Raw genomic sequence first — 18,736 nt, 5'->3', positions numbered from 1 at the left:
GTGATGAAGAGGATTAAGGCGGCCTTTTAAAAGTTTAGTTGTAAAAGGATGAGCGAAGATTGTGCAGTTATTCACTGGAGGCTGAAAAGCACTGATGGCTATTAAATGAACCAGAGAACAGAGACACCGTAAGACATAAGGGTAAGCCAATATTTCCAGGATAGAAGGGATCCTAGCAAATTCTGGAGATAACTGGAGCTCAAGAGGAGAAATGCCTCCATCTTGCTGAATAAGAACTCCTAGGAGGGTGTCTTTCTTGCTTTGGTTGAGGATGGATTGAACAATTCTGGAACTTGGGCATTCTTCATCCAATACCCATCCAAATTCCAGGCTTTCAGCTGCAGTGGTTCCAGATTGGGATGCATTAAAGTGCCCTTATGTTTTGTTAAAAGGTCCAGAAATGGGATTATGTTTATGGGCAGTTGAGCTGAGAGTTTCAGCATATCTGTAAACCAGAACTGTCTCAGCCAGCTGGGAGCAATAAGGATGACTTGAGCTCTGTCCAGATAGATTTTCCTTAGGACCTGTGTTATTAATGAAATAGGCGGGAAAGCATACCTCAGCCATGATAGGAGGAGGGCATCTCCCATCAAGCCCCTGCCCAGAGCTGCTCTGAAGCAGTATAGTGGAAATTTCTTGTTCATCTCTGAGGCATGCCCTATTGGTTCTCTTCACCCAAATTGTGAATTTCCCATTTGTGGTTTGCAAAAAAAAAATGTCTGCAGAGACTGTCCACTAGGGAGCTCTGCATCCAAGTAAGTATGCTGCTGAAAGAGTTATGTGATGGCTGATGCACCAGCTCCAGAGGATGACTGATTTCATACAGACAGGAAGGGTTCTTGTTCCCCTCTACTTGCTTATATAGAAGACAGCTTTCATCTTGTCAGATATTATTTCAGACATGTTGGGATTAGAGGAGTGGGAGGGAAGACACTGCAGGCTTGATGGACCACCCTGAGTTCTAGTAAACACATGAATTTGAGACTCCTGAGGGATCCATATGCTTTGTGCTGTATGATCTCCTATATGAGTGCCCCAACCTAAGAGAGAGGCATCTATAATGATAGTTGCATTGGAAGTTGGTGTGAGGAAAGCGATCCCTCCCAAACTTTCTCCAGCTTTGTCAGCCAGACAAAAGTGTCCAAGACCTTGGACAGACTTGCCATCTTGTCATTGATTCTGGGCCCACAGAAAGAAACCAGGCTTGCAGACAACAAAGATAGAGCCTGGCAAATGGCGTCATATATGCATAAGACTACGTGGCCAAGGAGGGAAAGACAAGTTCAAACTGAAGTCACATGTCTGAGAATGACCTGGTTTATAAAAGCGGCACAGTGTCCTGTGGCACCTTATAGTTTTATAAGAGCACCCTGGAACCTCCAAAGGTAGATACGCTCTTGCTGTGGGTTGAGTCTAATGTTAGTCCTATGAAGTTTGTAGACCTCATGAACAGGTCACTGTGCATTTCTCGTAGTTGATGCAAACACCTAGGGAAGGCAGCAGATGGAGTAGGAATCAGGTTGCCCGCTAGACTCCATCAGAGGAGCTGCTTGCCAGAAGCCAATCATCAAGATTGGGATTCGCTGCCTTCCCATTTCTCCTCCTCCAAGCTGCCACTACTGAAAAAAACCTCTGTAAAGACCCTGGGTACTGTGGCTAGTCCCAACGGAAGGACTGTGAATTGGTAATGGCCTTGACTGAAGAGGAACCTCATGTGGGATAGGTGAATGTCTATGAGAAAGAATGTATCTGTCATGTCAAGAGCAGTGAACTGTACGCCCTCCTCTAGGGAGGGAATTATTGGTGCCAAAGATCATGAGGAATTTGTTTTCAGATCCATATATTCAGTCATCATGGGTCAAAAATCAGAATCCATCCCCCATTCTTTTTGGCTATCAAGTAGTAAGAAGAGTAGAATCCCTTCCCCTAATAGGGAGGTGGAACCTTTAGGAAGGCTCTGCAAAAGTGAAGGGAATCCACTTCCTGGGGTGGAAATCTCCTCATGAGGGTGGTCACTGAAAAGGAACCCGGAAAGTGGTTTGGGAGTTGGAGTTGCCAGAAACTCAAGATCGGATAGCCCCCACAAGTAACTTCCAGTACCCATCTGTTGGTAGTTAGGGCCCCCCAGTTGCAGGCAAATTGTGTAAGAGGACTACCAAAAACCTGGAGAAGGGGAATAATATGGCATCAATAAAAGGATATGGATCTTTACAGTCTCAAAAGGAACTCCCTATCTGGGGGTTAGAGTGAGATTTGGGGGGATGTTGCAGAAGTTGCATTTCTGAGCCTACAAACTCTGACTTTGATGTGGTGTTTACTGAGGACACTTATAATAAAAAGGCAGGCAGCTAAGGAGGCAGTCTCATCCTATACCTGTCTGTGATGTCTTCTCGTGGGGAAAGGGGTATAGATGACTGGAGAGTAAAGAATTACTTTTGAGGATTTGGAGAGATTTATCTGGCTTCTCATGGAAGAGATTGATCATATCAAAGGGCAGATCCTGGATGGCATGACACTTTTCTAGAAAACTTGAGGACTGTAATCATGAGTCTCTCCTCACAACAGTGGCTATAACCATTTATCTGGATGCAGCATCTGCAGCAGCCTTGAGGGAAATTCTGGCATCTATTTGCCCTCGTCAATTGAGGCCTAGAAAAGGGCTCTATCCTCTTCCAGGTGCTTGTCCTTAAAAAAAAAAACTTTGCATAATTGGTAAAATATTTAGCCAGAAGGGCCTGATAGTTTACGATCCTGAACTGGAGGGAGGGGGAAGAGAAGACTTCTCTTTCCAAAAGATCCAGTCACTTGGCAGCAACATCCAAAGAAGTAACTTTAGGTGTTGCTACCGAGATTTTTCTGTGGCTGCTTGTTCTACCAAGAATAAAAACTCTTCTCAAACAACACTTCTCAACCATCTTTGGGGTGAGAATACAAGAAACGGAAGTATGTCACACAGTCTTTGCTGGGTCTATGATGGCCTCATTGATAGGGAGAGCCACCAGACTGGGACTGGAAGGCTGCAAAACTGTCCAGCAATCTGTGTTGAGGCTCCTGAACTTCCTCAAACTGAATATGCAGCTTGGATGCCACCATGTGCATGTGATCCTTATAGTGCCAAAGTCATCAGGTGGAGACAGATAAGATGGAGTAACCACCTCATCCAGTGAAGTTCATGTAATCACCACTGGAACCAATCAGATACAGTTTGTCTTCTTCCTCTGAATACTCCAACTGGGCCAGCTGACGTTGGCCAAACGATGGTAAGTAGGGTTCATGTATGGAACCCGGGTATCTAGGGTAGGGATCCATGGCCCACAGTAGAACCAGCAGAAGGGATCAATCAGAGGGAGAAGACCCTATGGCACAGGGTACCACCTGTCTCTTGGCCAATCACATGTGGCTAGAGGCCAAAACCCTGATCTTCTAGGGTTTTTGGTCCAGGATGGGCTCTGTCTGGTATTGCAAAGACTCTTGGGGAGTTTCTGATTCAGCAGAAGAAAAAGGCGAGATCCTAGATTACTACCAAAACTGACGGTACCAATGGCCACATACCAAGCCTGGCAGGTGGGAGGGAAGAACAACTCTGCATCCTCAAAATAGCTGCCTCTTCCTCCTCCAGAACAGCAGCATCCTGGAATAGAGACTGACCTCACAGAAGGGCTGAAAGAGGATGAGGAATGCAAAAACGGGTCCTCTGGGGAGACACAGGTTTGACTGCCTTTGGGTGCGGAGAAAGTCCATTGGTGGAGCTATTGGATCCAGAGCTTCCCTGGTCACAGTGGAAGTTGGATCCACCTGGGGCTGTGTCATTACAAGCATCATGTCCACTCTAGCAGTGGAAGTGATATTTGTCCTTTGCCTTAAACACTGAAACTGGTAGCAGAACCAGCAAATCCATACCCTTTCGTGCCACTTTCTCTTGCCAAGAAGATTTACTTGGGCCTAAATCTTTTGTGCCCATCTGTGCAGGCTCTTCTGACTTTGACGGGATCAGGGAGGATCCCCTCTTCAGGGCAGTCTGACAAAAACAGTTTGTCTCTATGACTATGAGAGTGCCCCTTACTCTCACAGGAAGCTGCCTCTTTTTAGAAATCTTAGCCTCTATTCCCAAGCTCATGCTTGAATGGGTGCCGCCTGCTTGATGAGACTGATGGGGGTAGGGGAAAGGGGCAGCCCACATCTGATTGGGGTCTCATGGTCTTCATCAGATATTTTCTAAATCTCAGTTCCTGACAGCCAGGTACAGAACTTGTGGGGGAGATGTGAGCCTCACCCAGGCAGTAGAGGGAGTATTGATGTTCATCGCTCACAGAAAAACAGCGAGGGCAGGAAACAGTTTTTGAATCCAGAAACCCTGGGCAGAATACCAGCTTTCTTGGAGGTGGGGTAGATAGACCTATTTACATTATACTAAACACTAAAAACCAAAATTATTTACAATATGTTTACAGAAGTGACATAGTAGAAGAGGAGCCAAAGACACCAAAGATTCCAACTGAGACCATACAGTAATAAGAAGGAACTGGAAGGGCATCAATCTGCATCCTCCTTTATAACCTCAGTTTAGAGCACAAAGAGATATATGGCACATGCACAACCAACGGAGACTGCTTGCTAAGAAAATTCCAGACTCATGAGTGTGGTGCACATGCATATCCAATGCGTGGAATACACATAGGGACCAGCACTGAAAAAATAATCCTGTTTCCGTTGATAAACACTATAGCAGAGGCAACAGAACTGCTAGATTTCCTAATTGTGGTCCAACAACATTTCTCAACCCTGTTCTCAAAGGCCACCAGTAAAAGCAACATAGCCTATCAGTATTGCAGAGTCATTAAATGAATGACTCACAACATCCAAAAAGGATGATTTAGAACTAGTTTAGACACTGATTTAGTTATATTAATGCAACCCCCTTCTGTAGACAAATATTTTGGATTAAGAGTGCCTTATTAGTAACAATAAGGATGCCTTGTGACACATCAGTAGCAGTAAGGAATCAACTTGAGCTAAAATTTGTATAAGGCACTCTTCCAAAAACAGGTGTCTACACAAGAGGATTGCACTGATTTACTTAAACTGGTACCCTTGCATACATGAAAAAAGTAACAAGAGATGGGACAGTCCCTTTCAGTGTTTTATCTACACTAATTTCTTAATGCCAGGTAAGTAGCAGCCGATATCTGAAGTATTAGTTGAAGCTCTTGCATGAAGTTACACGTACAATAGCACAGGTAGCAGGGACATGAGTAGGGAAAAGTATTCAGACAATCCATCTAAAAGTATTTTTTGTTCTGTAATATGATAATTTTTGAATATGGTCTTACCACTTGGAAGGCATTGTTGATCAACAATATAAATTGTTAGTGCACCACACTTAAGACGGATCCATCATGACATTTCTTTCCAGGAGTCCAACTTGTGCTTTGAGGATGTGAAAGTAGATACAAAAAGACGTATACAGCTATGAGTCACTTGGTATGCAGCTGAACAAGGACAAAAGGTCTCCAGGTACAGTACCAAGAAATTAAGTTTAAATGTCTGAAAGAAAAAAAGGGGGAGAGGGGAAATAGCTTAGTCAATTCTCATAGCAGTTTGCAATTAAGAGACAGTTAATCACTGAAAGTGGCCAACAATATCCAGAATTTTTCACAAAGCACCTTAAAAACACAACTTTTTAAAAATGAAAAGCCACAATAAAACAAACAGATCTTAGATTTCAAAATTAGAAATCTTTATTCAGAAATTAGTTAGTAAATTCTCTTTTGTAGAACAGAAAATTAGACACTGATCTTTCCAGATCCCAACTGCTTAAAAGGATCAGATCTCAGAGTCAGATTCTGTTTCATATTTTATGGAAATGTGTACATACATGAAGCAAACATACTTTTTTATATTAAGAGAGTTTACCTATTGAGTTTTATATATATTTAAACTTGATAACTTTTTCTGTTTCAAACACATGTATATGAACTCTCACTATTGAGAGAAATTCCATTCAGAAATATTTATACTGTCTCTGTGGAACCAATCACTTTATAAGAATGACAAATTCACCATTTTAACTGCAGCTGTGCCTCCTTAATGAGGCACCACAAAAATCATGAGCTTAAACAAGAGATTCCCCTACTGTGGAAGTTTGCTTGTAAGTTACACTCATGTTGTAACTTGCCTACCCTGCAGGGTTTGCTTTTTTTGTTCTCCTTACATACTACCGAAATATAGCAAACACTTTAATATTTAGGAGAATTATTAATTTTCCCCTGGAGGCAGATCAAGCAATTTTAACTACTTTCAACAATTCAAGTCTCAACATGCAACAGCAGTCTACATCTCCTGTTCATTTAGTTCTCATAAGCAGAATTTCTTTTGCTCATTCTATGAAAAAAAAGACTCCAGACATATAAACAGAGCTATACTGAAAGAACCATTTTATCAGAGTTCTGATGCAACAAGCATTTACTGGTTTCCTCTTAGAGGTAAACAATGGGAAACCAGTTTGCCAGGGGGGAAACACTCCCAATGACACATGATCTACATATATATATATATATATATATATATATATATATATATATATATATATATATATTATATACACACACATATACACATATACATATACATACACACACAAAATTGGTTCTGCTTCCTAATTAGAATTTTCCAGGAGCACAAGATAAAAATCTAGTTAAGATGCACAGAATTAAAAATGAAAGAGCCAACTACACCCAGAAGAGTTAGGTTTCAAAAAGATTGGAAGCAGGCTGCCCAGAGGAAAGCTAAGGTTTTGCAACATTAGAAGCAAGTTATATAAACTAAGATACAATGTAATGCTTTAACAAAACAAGTCAAGTTGTTACTAGTACATATTTCTTTTTAAAAAAAAGTTTTGAACATCTTCATAAAACATTAAAGTGACACTGTCTTAAATCTGACTTCTGTCCACTTTTTACCTACTAACATTGTGCCTAAAGTTATTGTAACTGCTCTTTCAGATAAAATATAAGTTTCCCCATTTTTCAGTTTATTTTGTACATTTGATAGCACTTAATGTAGAATTAGCTTCACTGTTTTCCTTCCAGTCAGAACCAGATCCTAAAGCCACTGAAAACAACTGGAAAATTCTACTCCAGTGGCAGCCGGAACAGATCCTTACATCTTGTCTACATAGCAAAACTGCACTGGTTTAACTTAAATTGTTGGTTTGTTTTTTAAAAGACAAAGTTAAAGTGGTGCAAAGCTCTGAGTGGACGCTTATCTCCACCGTGGGAGTGGATTTTTTTCAGTTTTGTTTAAGTTGATATGGAAACCCCACTCCCTCCCCCCGCACACACATAAAATAGAAATAAGAGGTCCGCAAAGGGGTTTACAATAGTTTAAATTCACAAGTTCAGTGGCTCTAAGGTGCTCAGCTAACAAGTGTGAAAAATCTAGATGGGGGGGGTGGAGAGGGATAGGCACCTATATAAGATAAAGCCCCAAATATAGGAACTGTCCCTATAAAATTTGGATATCTGGTCACCCTAGGTGGCTTCTCATGCAGGTCATCTTTTTACGTGGACAAGCCCTAAGTTCCCACTATTTGTGAGTTTCTTCTGTACAGCATAATCAAAATATCCTATCAAGACAGATGTACTTCTCCTGGACTACATCCAGAACAAAGTTAGTAAGAGTCAGAGAGGAGGTACTCTTGGTTGGGAGCCCCTAATGTTGAACAACTTAGTGGAGGAAATAAGATTAAACCTAATATTGACTTTTTTCAGAGCATTTTACAAGACTTGTCCTATTGTGAAAGCCTTCCTGCAATAATAGATACTAATTTCACTCAAGTGTTAAGAATTGTGCTTGTGATGCTGACAGTTCCATGGACAAACTACAGTCCGTTACACAGTTTCTGGGAGGGTGCAAAATGAGAGCACAGGGAAGGGAAAGAAGTAAAATACAGGCTTTTAAAGACTGCATCAAGAAAATGCAGGCAACAATCCAGAGCCAGTTTAGTTGTGAACACTGATTCAATGGTTAAATAAAAGTGACTCACTAGGAATCAACACATCTTGCCAGAACGTGTGACTGACTTATGCAAGTCCATGCAAGAGCAGCCTCTCTTTACAGTGTTCACTAAAGTTTCTTCCCATTTTAGAGCTTAATCCTGCTCTCTTTGAAGTCAACAGTAAAACTCCAGTTAACTTCAGTAGAGCAGGAACAAACCCACATAATAATTTTGCAGAAATTTCTCACACGACAAGTTGGAATGAAAGGCAGAGGGTCAAAAGGGAGGTCTGGAGGCCAGACTTTATACCAAAGTAATTCAAAGATACAACAGTGTACATATATTGCAATTCTTCTCAACCCAGTCAGGAAAAAGGAGATCCAACATGACGAAACTCCACCACCACCCATTATCTTTTCAACTGCCAAGCCCAGAAGCTTCAGTCTGTTCATTAAGTTTGGGGGACCACGTAAGATTCATAAAATGTGAACATGAAGTTAGCAAAATTCAGTCACACAAGACCCCCCCCACTACACTAGTTTCACCTCCACTTAGGTCATTATGGAGAGAGTGTTTATCTTTTGAAATTTTAACTGTTAAAAGGATACTCAGTGAATTTTGCACATCTTTCTTAAGTGTACAACAGACAAATTTTGACTCTCACTTGCCCTGGAAACTTTGCCAAAGCCACCTGAAATCTCTAATGTCTTTATTTTATTCCAAAGGAAAACATCTGGAGTGACTTTTGAGAGGGGGGAGGGGGCTTAAGGTCTTCACCTTTCAAGGATTTTTTTTTTTTTTTTTTTTTAAGATGAGAAGTGATGAGTGATATAGTTCAATCTAGGAACTTGTTTTAGTCATCTTTTTCGTGTAGAAGTAAAATTTAGAGGTCCCCTCTCTAGACACTACAAGCCCATAATAAGACAATCCTTGCCCTAAAGAGCTTACAATCTAAAACTGACAAGTACTGTTACAATTTTTCAGACAAGGAATTGGGGCAAAGAACTTAAAATAACCTGTGCAAGGAAGAGTGGGAATTGAAACAGGAGTGGAAGTACTATTTGTTATTTTTCCATGCAACACCTAGCATGACAGGGCCTTTATCCTTGACCAGGGTTCTTAGATGCTACAAATTGTACTTGTCTGTCTATTCATAAAATAAGTGCCTTTCAGGTCCCAGACCAGTGCCTTAGCCACAAGACTTTCCTACCTCAATAAGAAACAGTGCTATTAAATGTTTTCAGAAGGCTAGATGCTTAAGCCTGAAGTCACTGAAACATAGAGGCCTGGAGGGTTCTAAAAACCATAGGGGAACGTCTAGGAACTAATAAGCAGAATGAGCCAGAGCCAAACAAAAGTAGCATAAGGCAATACTGAACCTAGAGCTCTTTAGGAATAATGGGTAAGGTTTACTTTTGCTAGGATTCCATTTATTAAAAAACCAGATAGCAAGGCCCCAAACCTGTAAGTGGATCTGCACAAGTCTAAAGTCTAAGTGTAAGTCTGCTTTGGAGCTGGAAAGCTGGAAGGTGACATTTTCAGCTCAATCAGACATACCCACTCTAGCTCTGATTGAGCTTGCCTGCTGAAAGTACAAGGGCAGCTAAGGTGTCACAGGCTTGCAGCCCCAAGTATAATCCTGTCCAAGATCTTAGGTATGTACTCAGGGACCTATTCCATACACCAATCATGCCATCATGGCTACACTGTTTTTAGAATGCTAGCTCAATCACAGCTAAGTCTCAGGGCATTAAGGCTTGAGTCTTCAACTGCCACTATACAATTAGAGTTCCCTTCTGTTGGGAAGAATGAAAGTAGGTAAATCACAGACTAATAAGAATTACTCAACATCCCCACCCCTGCAACCAAAAGGATGGTGATGCAAGGTCAGAATTAAGACTGTTCAGGTGATCCTTCTTCCCAAAGTGTGAGGGTTGGTTTGTTTTTTAAACTTAAGATACAAATATGACTCAAGAGAAATAATTAAAACATTAAGTCCAGTTGAACATTCATCATCTGGAGACAATGATTTTCTTAATATTTCCTGTCAAACAAAGAAGTGTTACTATACATTAGGGAGACCAAAATAGAGCATCGCTGATCCTCTCTCCCCTGCAAGCAGCATTACCTACTACTCCTGGCAGAATTCTGCACCAAAAAAATTAAAAATTCTGCACACCAAGTTTTAAAATTCTGCAAAATTCTGCACATTTTTGTCAAAACAACACAGTATTATCACTCCAGTTTCCATTATATTGGTAATTTATTTCAAAATACCTGTCAACAAGTAGGTCTGTAACAATACAGACAACAAAAAAGATTCAGGAAGTGTCGCTCTGCTGGGGCTCCAGCCGACAGGCCCAGTCACGCACAGAGCTGAAATTTGTCATTTCCACCAAAAGAAAGCATTTTTGTGGAAATCACAAATGCTGCAGGAAAAAGTAAAATTCTTCAGGGAACATTAATTCTGCACAAATTCTGCATTGTGCAGTGGCATAGAATTCCCACAGGAGTAACCTACTTGGTAGACTAATGCACTACATCTAGGTATTAGGCAGCACTCTCTCATACTAGTGTTCTAAAACACCTTATCACTGTCTAAACATACAGCAGTTGTGCATAACCTGGCGATCAAAATGCCAGCAACCACCAGGTCTACAACAGCATTCCTACCATTGGAGCTCTACTGCTAAGAATTTTAAGAAGTAAATAAGATGTCTAGTCTAATTAAGGCCTAGTACCACCGCTGCTGCTAGAACCCATGAAGCTGCACCCCATCATTAGAGCAATGGCAGAACTACTTCAGAAAATTCCAGCTGCAGATACAGTTCTAGAGTCTAAACTCAGTTTCTAGTCCTTTAGGAATATAGATGTGCTTATAGAAAATTAAGGAGTTAATCAGCACGCACGTTGTGTATTAAAACATGTTATGAAACAACTTAAGGGGATTGAAAATATATATTCAGGATTTTAAACCAATACTGCATCATCCAGGAACTTGTGAAATGGAAAATTAAATTTTAAAAAGTTACATTTGACAACTTCCTACTTTTAAGAGACTGATTCAAGTACACGTTTGCATAAAGGATATATTTTTTGTCCAGCAATGCAGATTTCAATTTTACAACTTCACATTCTTTCATCTCTGAAACAATCCTGGAGTTACTGAAAGTATTCTCATTGAAGTTAGTAGGATTAGACATTTCAACATCTTTAACAGTTTTCTGAATAAGAATGCCAGTGTCCAAAACATAAAGCTACTGGTATAAAACAAAAACAAACAAAAAGACACATGCACTTCTTTTATCCTCATCCTCCTTTAGAAGATTCTAGATTCTGTGACTGATAAGTCAAAAGACAACAAAATACATTTCCATTTAATGTCCAAAAATGACCAGGTCATCTGTCATCCAGAATGTTAGCCCTGAATAAAGAGGAAAAGATATTTAATGGAAATGTTATCAATTTTTTTCAGCTCATAACACCACCAGTAGGAACCAACAGAAAACTACACATAGTAATTTCCCTAGATGTAAAATGTACTCATTTAATATCAAAACGCTGCAAGATACAACCAAAACCACAAGCCGAGTCCTGCTCCCACTGAAGTCAATAGGAGTTTGTTTTTTTTTCCCCAAACCCAATAAATAAAACAAACAATTGTTGTTGACAAGATACACTTTGCCATTCTGGCCTGGAGTACATCAATAGACAAACTTCCTCCATGCGCAGTAGTTCTAGAGAGCAAATACTATAATTAAGGTACTTTGAGAACTTTACGTGAGAGATACTATTTAGAGGCAAAATATAATTTTCAGTGAGGAAAAAAAATCTAAGCATAGTGAACATTGGAGAAAAAACAAATCTTAGCATTGGACTGGAAAATATCAGTATACACTGCAGTGGTATCTGCAGGCCTCAGTCATAATCAGGGCTCCACTGTGTTAGATGCTGTACAAATAAGCAGGGAGACATGGTCCTTAAAATGAGGAGTTTTTACAGTCTATTGTGCCATTTTCTGCTTGGACTCCATGTTCACAATCTTAGGTCAAACTGTAATATGATGATTTACTGGTTCATCTTAACAGAATTCCAGAAAATAAGTTATTCTGTGTTTTTAGAATGCAAAAGTAACAGTTTTCTGAGAAGCTGTTTGAAATTCTCCAAATTTTCATACATCACTGTTGAAGGCAAGGTAAGAAGTCCTATTCCGAATCATTCACTCCTCCCCCGACACACACCCAATACCTCTAATCACAAATCCACATTAGCCTCCACTTTATTCCAACAAAGGCACTGCAAAAATTATAAATATGCTTGAGAATGTTTAGCCAGATCAGAAAAATGTGCCAGTAGAGTTCTGATTCGTAAAAATTTAAAGACCCTCATGTTCATTTAGACTTGAAACAGGTGAAGATTTTAAAAATCTCAAATGACACAAACTTTGGTAACATTTTATAATGATAATATAACAAAAAAAGAAAGTCTATAAAACTAACAACCACAAAATCCTTGTAAGATTGCTACAATTATTTAATTATGACAGCAAAGCAGATGCTAAGGGGAAAAAAAATCAAGTGCAGAACTGCACAAAAGTTATCAGCCTGCAACACATGATATGCAATGATGTAAAGTCTCCTTTGAAGACAGACTGCATAGTGGATTTTGCCTTTAAGTGCTTCATTGTGCTTTTGAGTACAATAATTTACACTTCTCAATTAGAAAAGGAGTACTTGTGGCACCTTAGAGACTAAAAATTTATTTGAGCATAAGCTTTCGTGAGCTACAGCTCACTTCATCGGATGCATGACATGACAAATTTGTTAGTCTCTAAGGTGCCACGAGTACTCTTTTTCTTTTTGTGGCTACAAACTAACACGGCTGCTACTCTGAAATACTTCTCAATTGATACTCAATGCCAGTTTGATGGCCTGTTTAGAGATCTGAAATAATTAGCTGTTTATTGCAAGTACAGAAGTGAGGATAAGCTACAGTTTGCTTGGCTATAATCCTGAACTGATGGAAGGGGAGAGGGAACTGATACTACTGTGGCTTAACATACAAAGGTAGAAACCCAATTATGCTTTTTAGAAAACATTCTTTAGTTTAAAAAAAAAAAAAAAGGAGGAGTACTTGTGGCACCTTAGAGACTAACAAATTTATTTGGGCATAAGCTTTCATGGGCTAAAACCCACTTCATTGGATGCATGCAGTGGAAAATACAGTAGGAAGATATACACACACACACACACTGAAAAAATGGGTGTTGCCATACCAACTGTAACAAGACTAATCAATTAAGGTGGGCTATCATCAGCAGGAGGAAAAAAAACTTTTGTAGTGATAATCAGCATGGCCCACTTCAAATAGTTGACAAGAAGGTGAGAGTAGCAGTAGAGGAAAAAATCAGCAGGGGAAATAGTTTTTACTTTCATATGCGTATGCTATGCGTCAATGCATTTAGCAATATCCCAAAATGTTCAACTACAGACAAAGAATCAATAGTTTTTCCTGAATTTTAGGACAGTATGTGTAGTCCTGTTTTCCTCTTCCAATTCACATGTCAAATTATTTATTTGTCCTACTTAATTATTCTTTGGTACTTTTAAATTAGCGTTTTCAATTTTTTCTAACAATATTTTTATTTTACTGGATAATTTTGTATCAGACTATTCAGAGCTAGGCTGTGTGAGCAGACCATGCATAAGCTTTTCCTCCTTCTACAGACCTGCTCTTAATTACAGTCCTAACCTGAAAGTCCCCACGATGCCCACTTCTGGTCTTTTCTAAGCAGAGACTGTCAATGCTATCAAATGCTATAACATAATAGTCATGCAGCAATTCTCCAAAAAGGCTCTTTTTTTTTTGAGTTTAAAGTACCCACTCTACACACATCCACATATGTTATTTGAAAGTTTATTTTATGTACCTTTAGACAAGGTATGATGCGCAGCTGTAAGCCCATAGGTACCAAAAATGAGGAAGTGTCATTTTTTGCAATTCCAGAAATAGTGCAATATAACTAGGACTACAATTTAAGTTAATTGCAACACCTTACTTTGGTGTTTATTGGCCAAAGCTACCAAAGGACAATGTATTAAGAAGATTTGTATTGGTTTTGCATGGGCAAGGGTTTTTTTTCCCAGAAATAATCAATCTGTTTAGCATGTGGAAAAAATGGCATATATCAACATTTTGCAATATACGAATATGAAAAGTTTTTGCATTGCATACTCTTGTCAAACTCTCTCACAAGTGATTATAATAGTTTTCATATTTTCAATTGAAATTTTTTGGCCATATCAGTCTGACCCTGAAGGCGGTGCACCAATAATAGTAGATTGCATGCTTATAGTTTGTACTGCATAATGGGTAAATAGAAATGTATGGGAATTCCTAATGTAATGTTTCTCCATATAATGTAGTATTTAGTGTGCCTGGTAGATGGTTTTAATTTGCAATTGCCCATGCATGCAGCACTAGCCTCTGAAATATTCTAGAAAATAGCTTTTTAGTTCAGTGACACCTATACACAGGCCAGTATTAGTGTTACAGAGAACAACCACCAATCAATCTCATATTGGACTTCAAAGTGCTCACTAAATAAAAACGGCAATTTTGATGCTACAGTAGAGCTAGTTTAGCACAAGTCTGTACAAGGGCACAAAATGAAAGATGGTGATGGTAGACAACAACATGCTAACAATACATGCTGCAAGTTTTACCTCTGCAGGGAAGTTACAGTGTATGAAGACATGGAGGATACTAGCCCCTTGAAGCTCACATTAACAAGAAAGAGATTCTTCAAACTTTGAAAAAAAATATGCTGTCAAAAGAAGAAATCAAAAAAATGCAAAAAATGTCAAAAGCCACCAGTGCTGGACAGAATTCTGTGATGCTGCTAAACCAGGACAGATTAATTGTATTGGCAGTCCCTGGATGAGTTTTCTAGTTTAGATGATGTGTCACCAGTACTCTGTCACAGGGATTGCTTTCAGAAATACACAAGCATGTCAGAGTAGTACTTGTGACACTGGCAGACCAGGTGCCAGCTCATGTCAAATCCCCAGGCCAATTCACTTGTGTATTAATATAGATCAAAATGATTGGTGTTTCAACTTCATGAAAACTAGTGGGATGTTACTTGCAGTGTTTTCCACTTATCTTTATGCCATTATAATGTAGTAGCATACATTTACATTGTGTATACCTCTGTAACTAGATAATCTATCAAATAAGAAAGAAGCCTTGTTGAATGCAAATGAAGAACTTTAACAGAAAAGTGCTCATTTCAAAGCAAGTAGTAGTGTGTGATGATCTGAAGTCAAAATGCATTCTTCACTCTCCATTAACAAAGGAAAAGCCTATGTGGATAGTGACTGTCAGCTTGTTTTCTGTGAGAAGCAGCTGTAAGTATGGATTCAAGGAAAGATCCTGCATCTCTGGACTGTTTGGACTCTTACAGGGAAGTGTATCAGATGCAAAGTGGAGATCCTCAGAGACAATCTGGGTACCCTGAAAAGATTTTTGGGAAACTGGCAGTTTATTACATCACTACAACCATTTGGAATTACAAACTGTGACTTACCTGTGCAAATAATTTTACCTGCTTTAACCTCTCAATAACTCTCATTTCTTTTTCTTAGCTAATAAACCTTTAGTTAATTATAGAGTTGGCTACCTGTGTTGTCTTTTGTGTAAGAGCTAGAGAACCAGTTGATCTGAGGTAAGTGACTAGTCTCTTGAGACTGGAAGCAACCTAAATGTTATGTGATTTTTGGTGTAAGTAACCATTTTATCACAAAGTCCAGTTTGTCTGGGTGGCAAAATAGACTGGAGAGTCTAAGGGGACTGTTTGTGGTCCAGGAGTTCACTTTTGTCACTGGCTTGGTGAAATCTAAGTTTGGGGTGTCTGCCCTCTTTACTGACAGTCTGTCCTGAAGAAGGCACTCACAAACCTGAGCCACTCCAGGCAGCGTGACAACAACCCAGGAAAGTCGACAGACTCAATCTAAGCAGAAAGCATCACATTTACCTGCTTCCTTATAAACCAACTAGAGCGACCATGTCCTCCAGCAACTGGTCCTTTTGCACTTTTTGCTTGAGAACACACACAAGAAACTTTATAAAATAGAAACATTTGAGACCAACCAATGTAAGGGAGGCAGCACTTCAAAGAGGAGATGAGATGTTGAGCAGAATATCTATGGAAGACTTGACTGCTAAGGATGTAGATCATCACTGCCTTTGTTCTTACCTGAAATAAATCTTAAAGCAAAACTATCTAATTATACTGCAACAACACAGTCACCTTGTAACACTGTGTTTTATCAGCGGATTGTCTTTGTAGCAGCTTGGACAGGAGAAGAGCATTCTTATTGTACAAAGCCCTATTCCCTTCAGTTAAAAAAACTGCAAGATATTCCAGTAGCAAGTTACAGGCAAAATTAGAAAAACAACTCTGCAATTTTATTCCATGCACAGCAAGTCAACCACTGTTTTATGCAGCACAACATTAGCTGATGCTATCCAAGCTGCTATAAATCTGAAGCAGGAACTTAAAATTATCCAAATGTTTTGTGACTGTTCTTCTGACAAGTGAGCCTGAAGAACAGCTTTCAAATGAATAAGTGGGTTCATATAATGCCACTTTAATCCTTCAGTGTGAAACAGCCAAAACTAAAGCCTGAGAATATTATCCAAAGCCTGAGTGATTGTAGTTTAGAGGTCAGCTACTTTTGTGCCCCAACCAGTGCAGGAATCTGTCCATTGGTTGATAAAGAGGAATATACTTCAGCAAGCAATGAGTATCATCCTTCAGAAGACATTCAAAGAAGGTGCCTTTCAACTGCAGAGTGCATAGTATTTAACAGTTCCAAAATCATCAAGCCACTGCACATAACCCTTGCTGCACAGCTACACGAGTTTGGTTCCAGCAATTTAATTAACATACTACATCTTCATGGATTCTGCATTAATTATGATGAATTGAGGCGGTTCATCACTAGCGCTGCAAAAACTGAAGTAAAAAAAAAAAAAAAAAGACTCCAGGGAAGTGTGTTAATTCCAAATGGAATTGTACCACTTCATACTGATGGAAATGTCACCCATGAAGAAGATTATAGCATAGACATCAACACAGGCCATTGATGAAAAGAATACCTTCCAGTCAATGGCTAGAGCATGGTATTTCAAGAACATTCTGCAGATATTTCTTGTAATGCTGGACTATCACTGAAGCATGGGAGAGAAAAGTCACTTACTCTCTCCCCCTGGCAATCAGAGTCTCCTATGTAGCATGCAGCATTTGAAAAACCTTGAACACGTCCAGAACCAACTCATCATGAAAGAGTGCTTGAGTACATGTGTCCGATGAAGTGAGCTGCAGCTCACAAAAGCTTATGCTCAAACAAATTTGTTAGTCTCTAGGGTGCCACAAGTCCTCCTTTTCTTTTTACTTGAGAAAAAACTCTTGTCACCTACAAGTATACACTGTCAGAGATCTCTCGTGATGTCTTTTAAGACTACTACCCTGTGATGTTCTACCAATACCAAATGATATCAATAATGTTTCCACTCAAGTGATTCCATTTTGGACTGGTTTCAATCACAAGCTTGCAACAAAGAAGAGAACCTACACAGCATTTGCATATGTACCTATTATGAATGCCAAACCACCTAACATGGCCACAGTCTCTGCTACAATGCTGAAATGTAAGGAAATGTCAGCAGCTTTAGGACAGCAGCATATCTTCAGCCATGAATCAGCAGCAGTATGCTGTTGCTCAGCAAATGAAATGAACTCTCTCCCAATGTGATCAGCCTGGGTAATTTTCACACCCTATCCTGGTTTACTCAATGTATTCAGAAATTCTGGGGAGATGCAGGACTGCTAGACCCTGTTGTTGTTTCTAATGTTATTGCAGCTTGTAGCGTAGATCAAATGCTTGAGGATAAGCAATTCAACTGTGCTCTGTGGCTTGAGTCTAGCATCTGAGGTCCTGAGTGCTCTGAAACTTTATTCATTTGTTAAATAGTGTGAGCAGGAAGGAGGTATCATGTAGTTCCATCATTTGTCTGGCAAAGTTCAGCTGACACTCTAAAGATGTTGGAATCTGAAGACAATGAGTCCTTACAACTTGTCATTAAAGTGCTTGATGGTGCTGTAACCCAGTATATTCTATTACTACTGGAGAAATTTCAGTCTTGGAAGTATGCCCAGTCTCCAATATTCATGTTCTGGGATCACCTTCTCTAGGTTATGCAGATACTTCTTCCAGATGTCAATGCAGAACAAGAGGGTCATTCGAAACTTTACTGACACACAGTGCACCATGCTTCCATATTGCTCTACTGTAAAGAAGCTCAATTATTCCACTCTTTGTTCTTGACATGTTAAAATCACCCTGAAGTAGTACACAGTGCCTTTGAATCTAGGGAATTTGCTGTGCATCAGATTCCTCTGATTCTTTCAATGAAATTGGAATGACAGGGAAACAGAGAAAACTGCCAAAGAGACTCAAAGAGCAGAAGTGGGAGTATGGGACTGACAAGAAAGAAGCCAGCACTGATCAGATGGACTCTCACAAGTCAGATCCTGAGTGAATATGCAAAAGCTATGAGAGAAAGAAGTGGCCTATCTAGAAATATCAAAGGGAAAATGTACGCAATACCTTACCTCTGTACTGAAGAGGGATGAAGAGTATATTACAGCTCTTACCAACCACGTCCTCAACATGA

General features: G+C 39.5%; 1 protein-coding gene across 1 annotated transcript in view; it reads right to left on the bottom strand.

Annotated features, from left to right (window-relative positions):
• Positions 1 to 18,736, bottom strand: part of FRYL (FRY like transcription coactivator) — a 416,688-nt gene that overhangs the window by 386,674 nt on the left and 11,278 nt on the right. The window contains exon 2 of the mRNA XM_084625954.1: positions 5,331 to 5,544. The gene's annotated coding sequence lies outside the window, so the exon portion shown is untranslated. The remainder of the gene's footprint in view (positions 1 to 5,330; positions 5,545 to 18,736) is intronic.

This window comes from Lepidochelys olivacea (assembly GCF_965140295.1).
Source record: "Lepidochelys olivacea isolate rLepOli2 genome assembly, chromosome: 4".
NCBI classification, from domain to species: Eukaryota; Metazoa; Chordata; order Testudines; family Cheloniidae; genus Lepidochelys; species Lepidochelys olivacea.
Note: the sequence above shows the minus strand (reverse complement) of the source record. Positions and strands in the feature narration are given on the sequence as shown.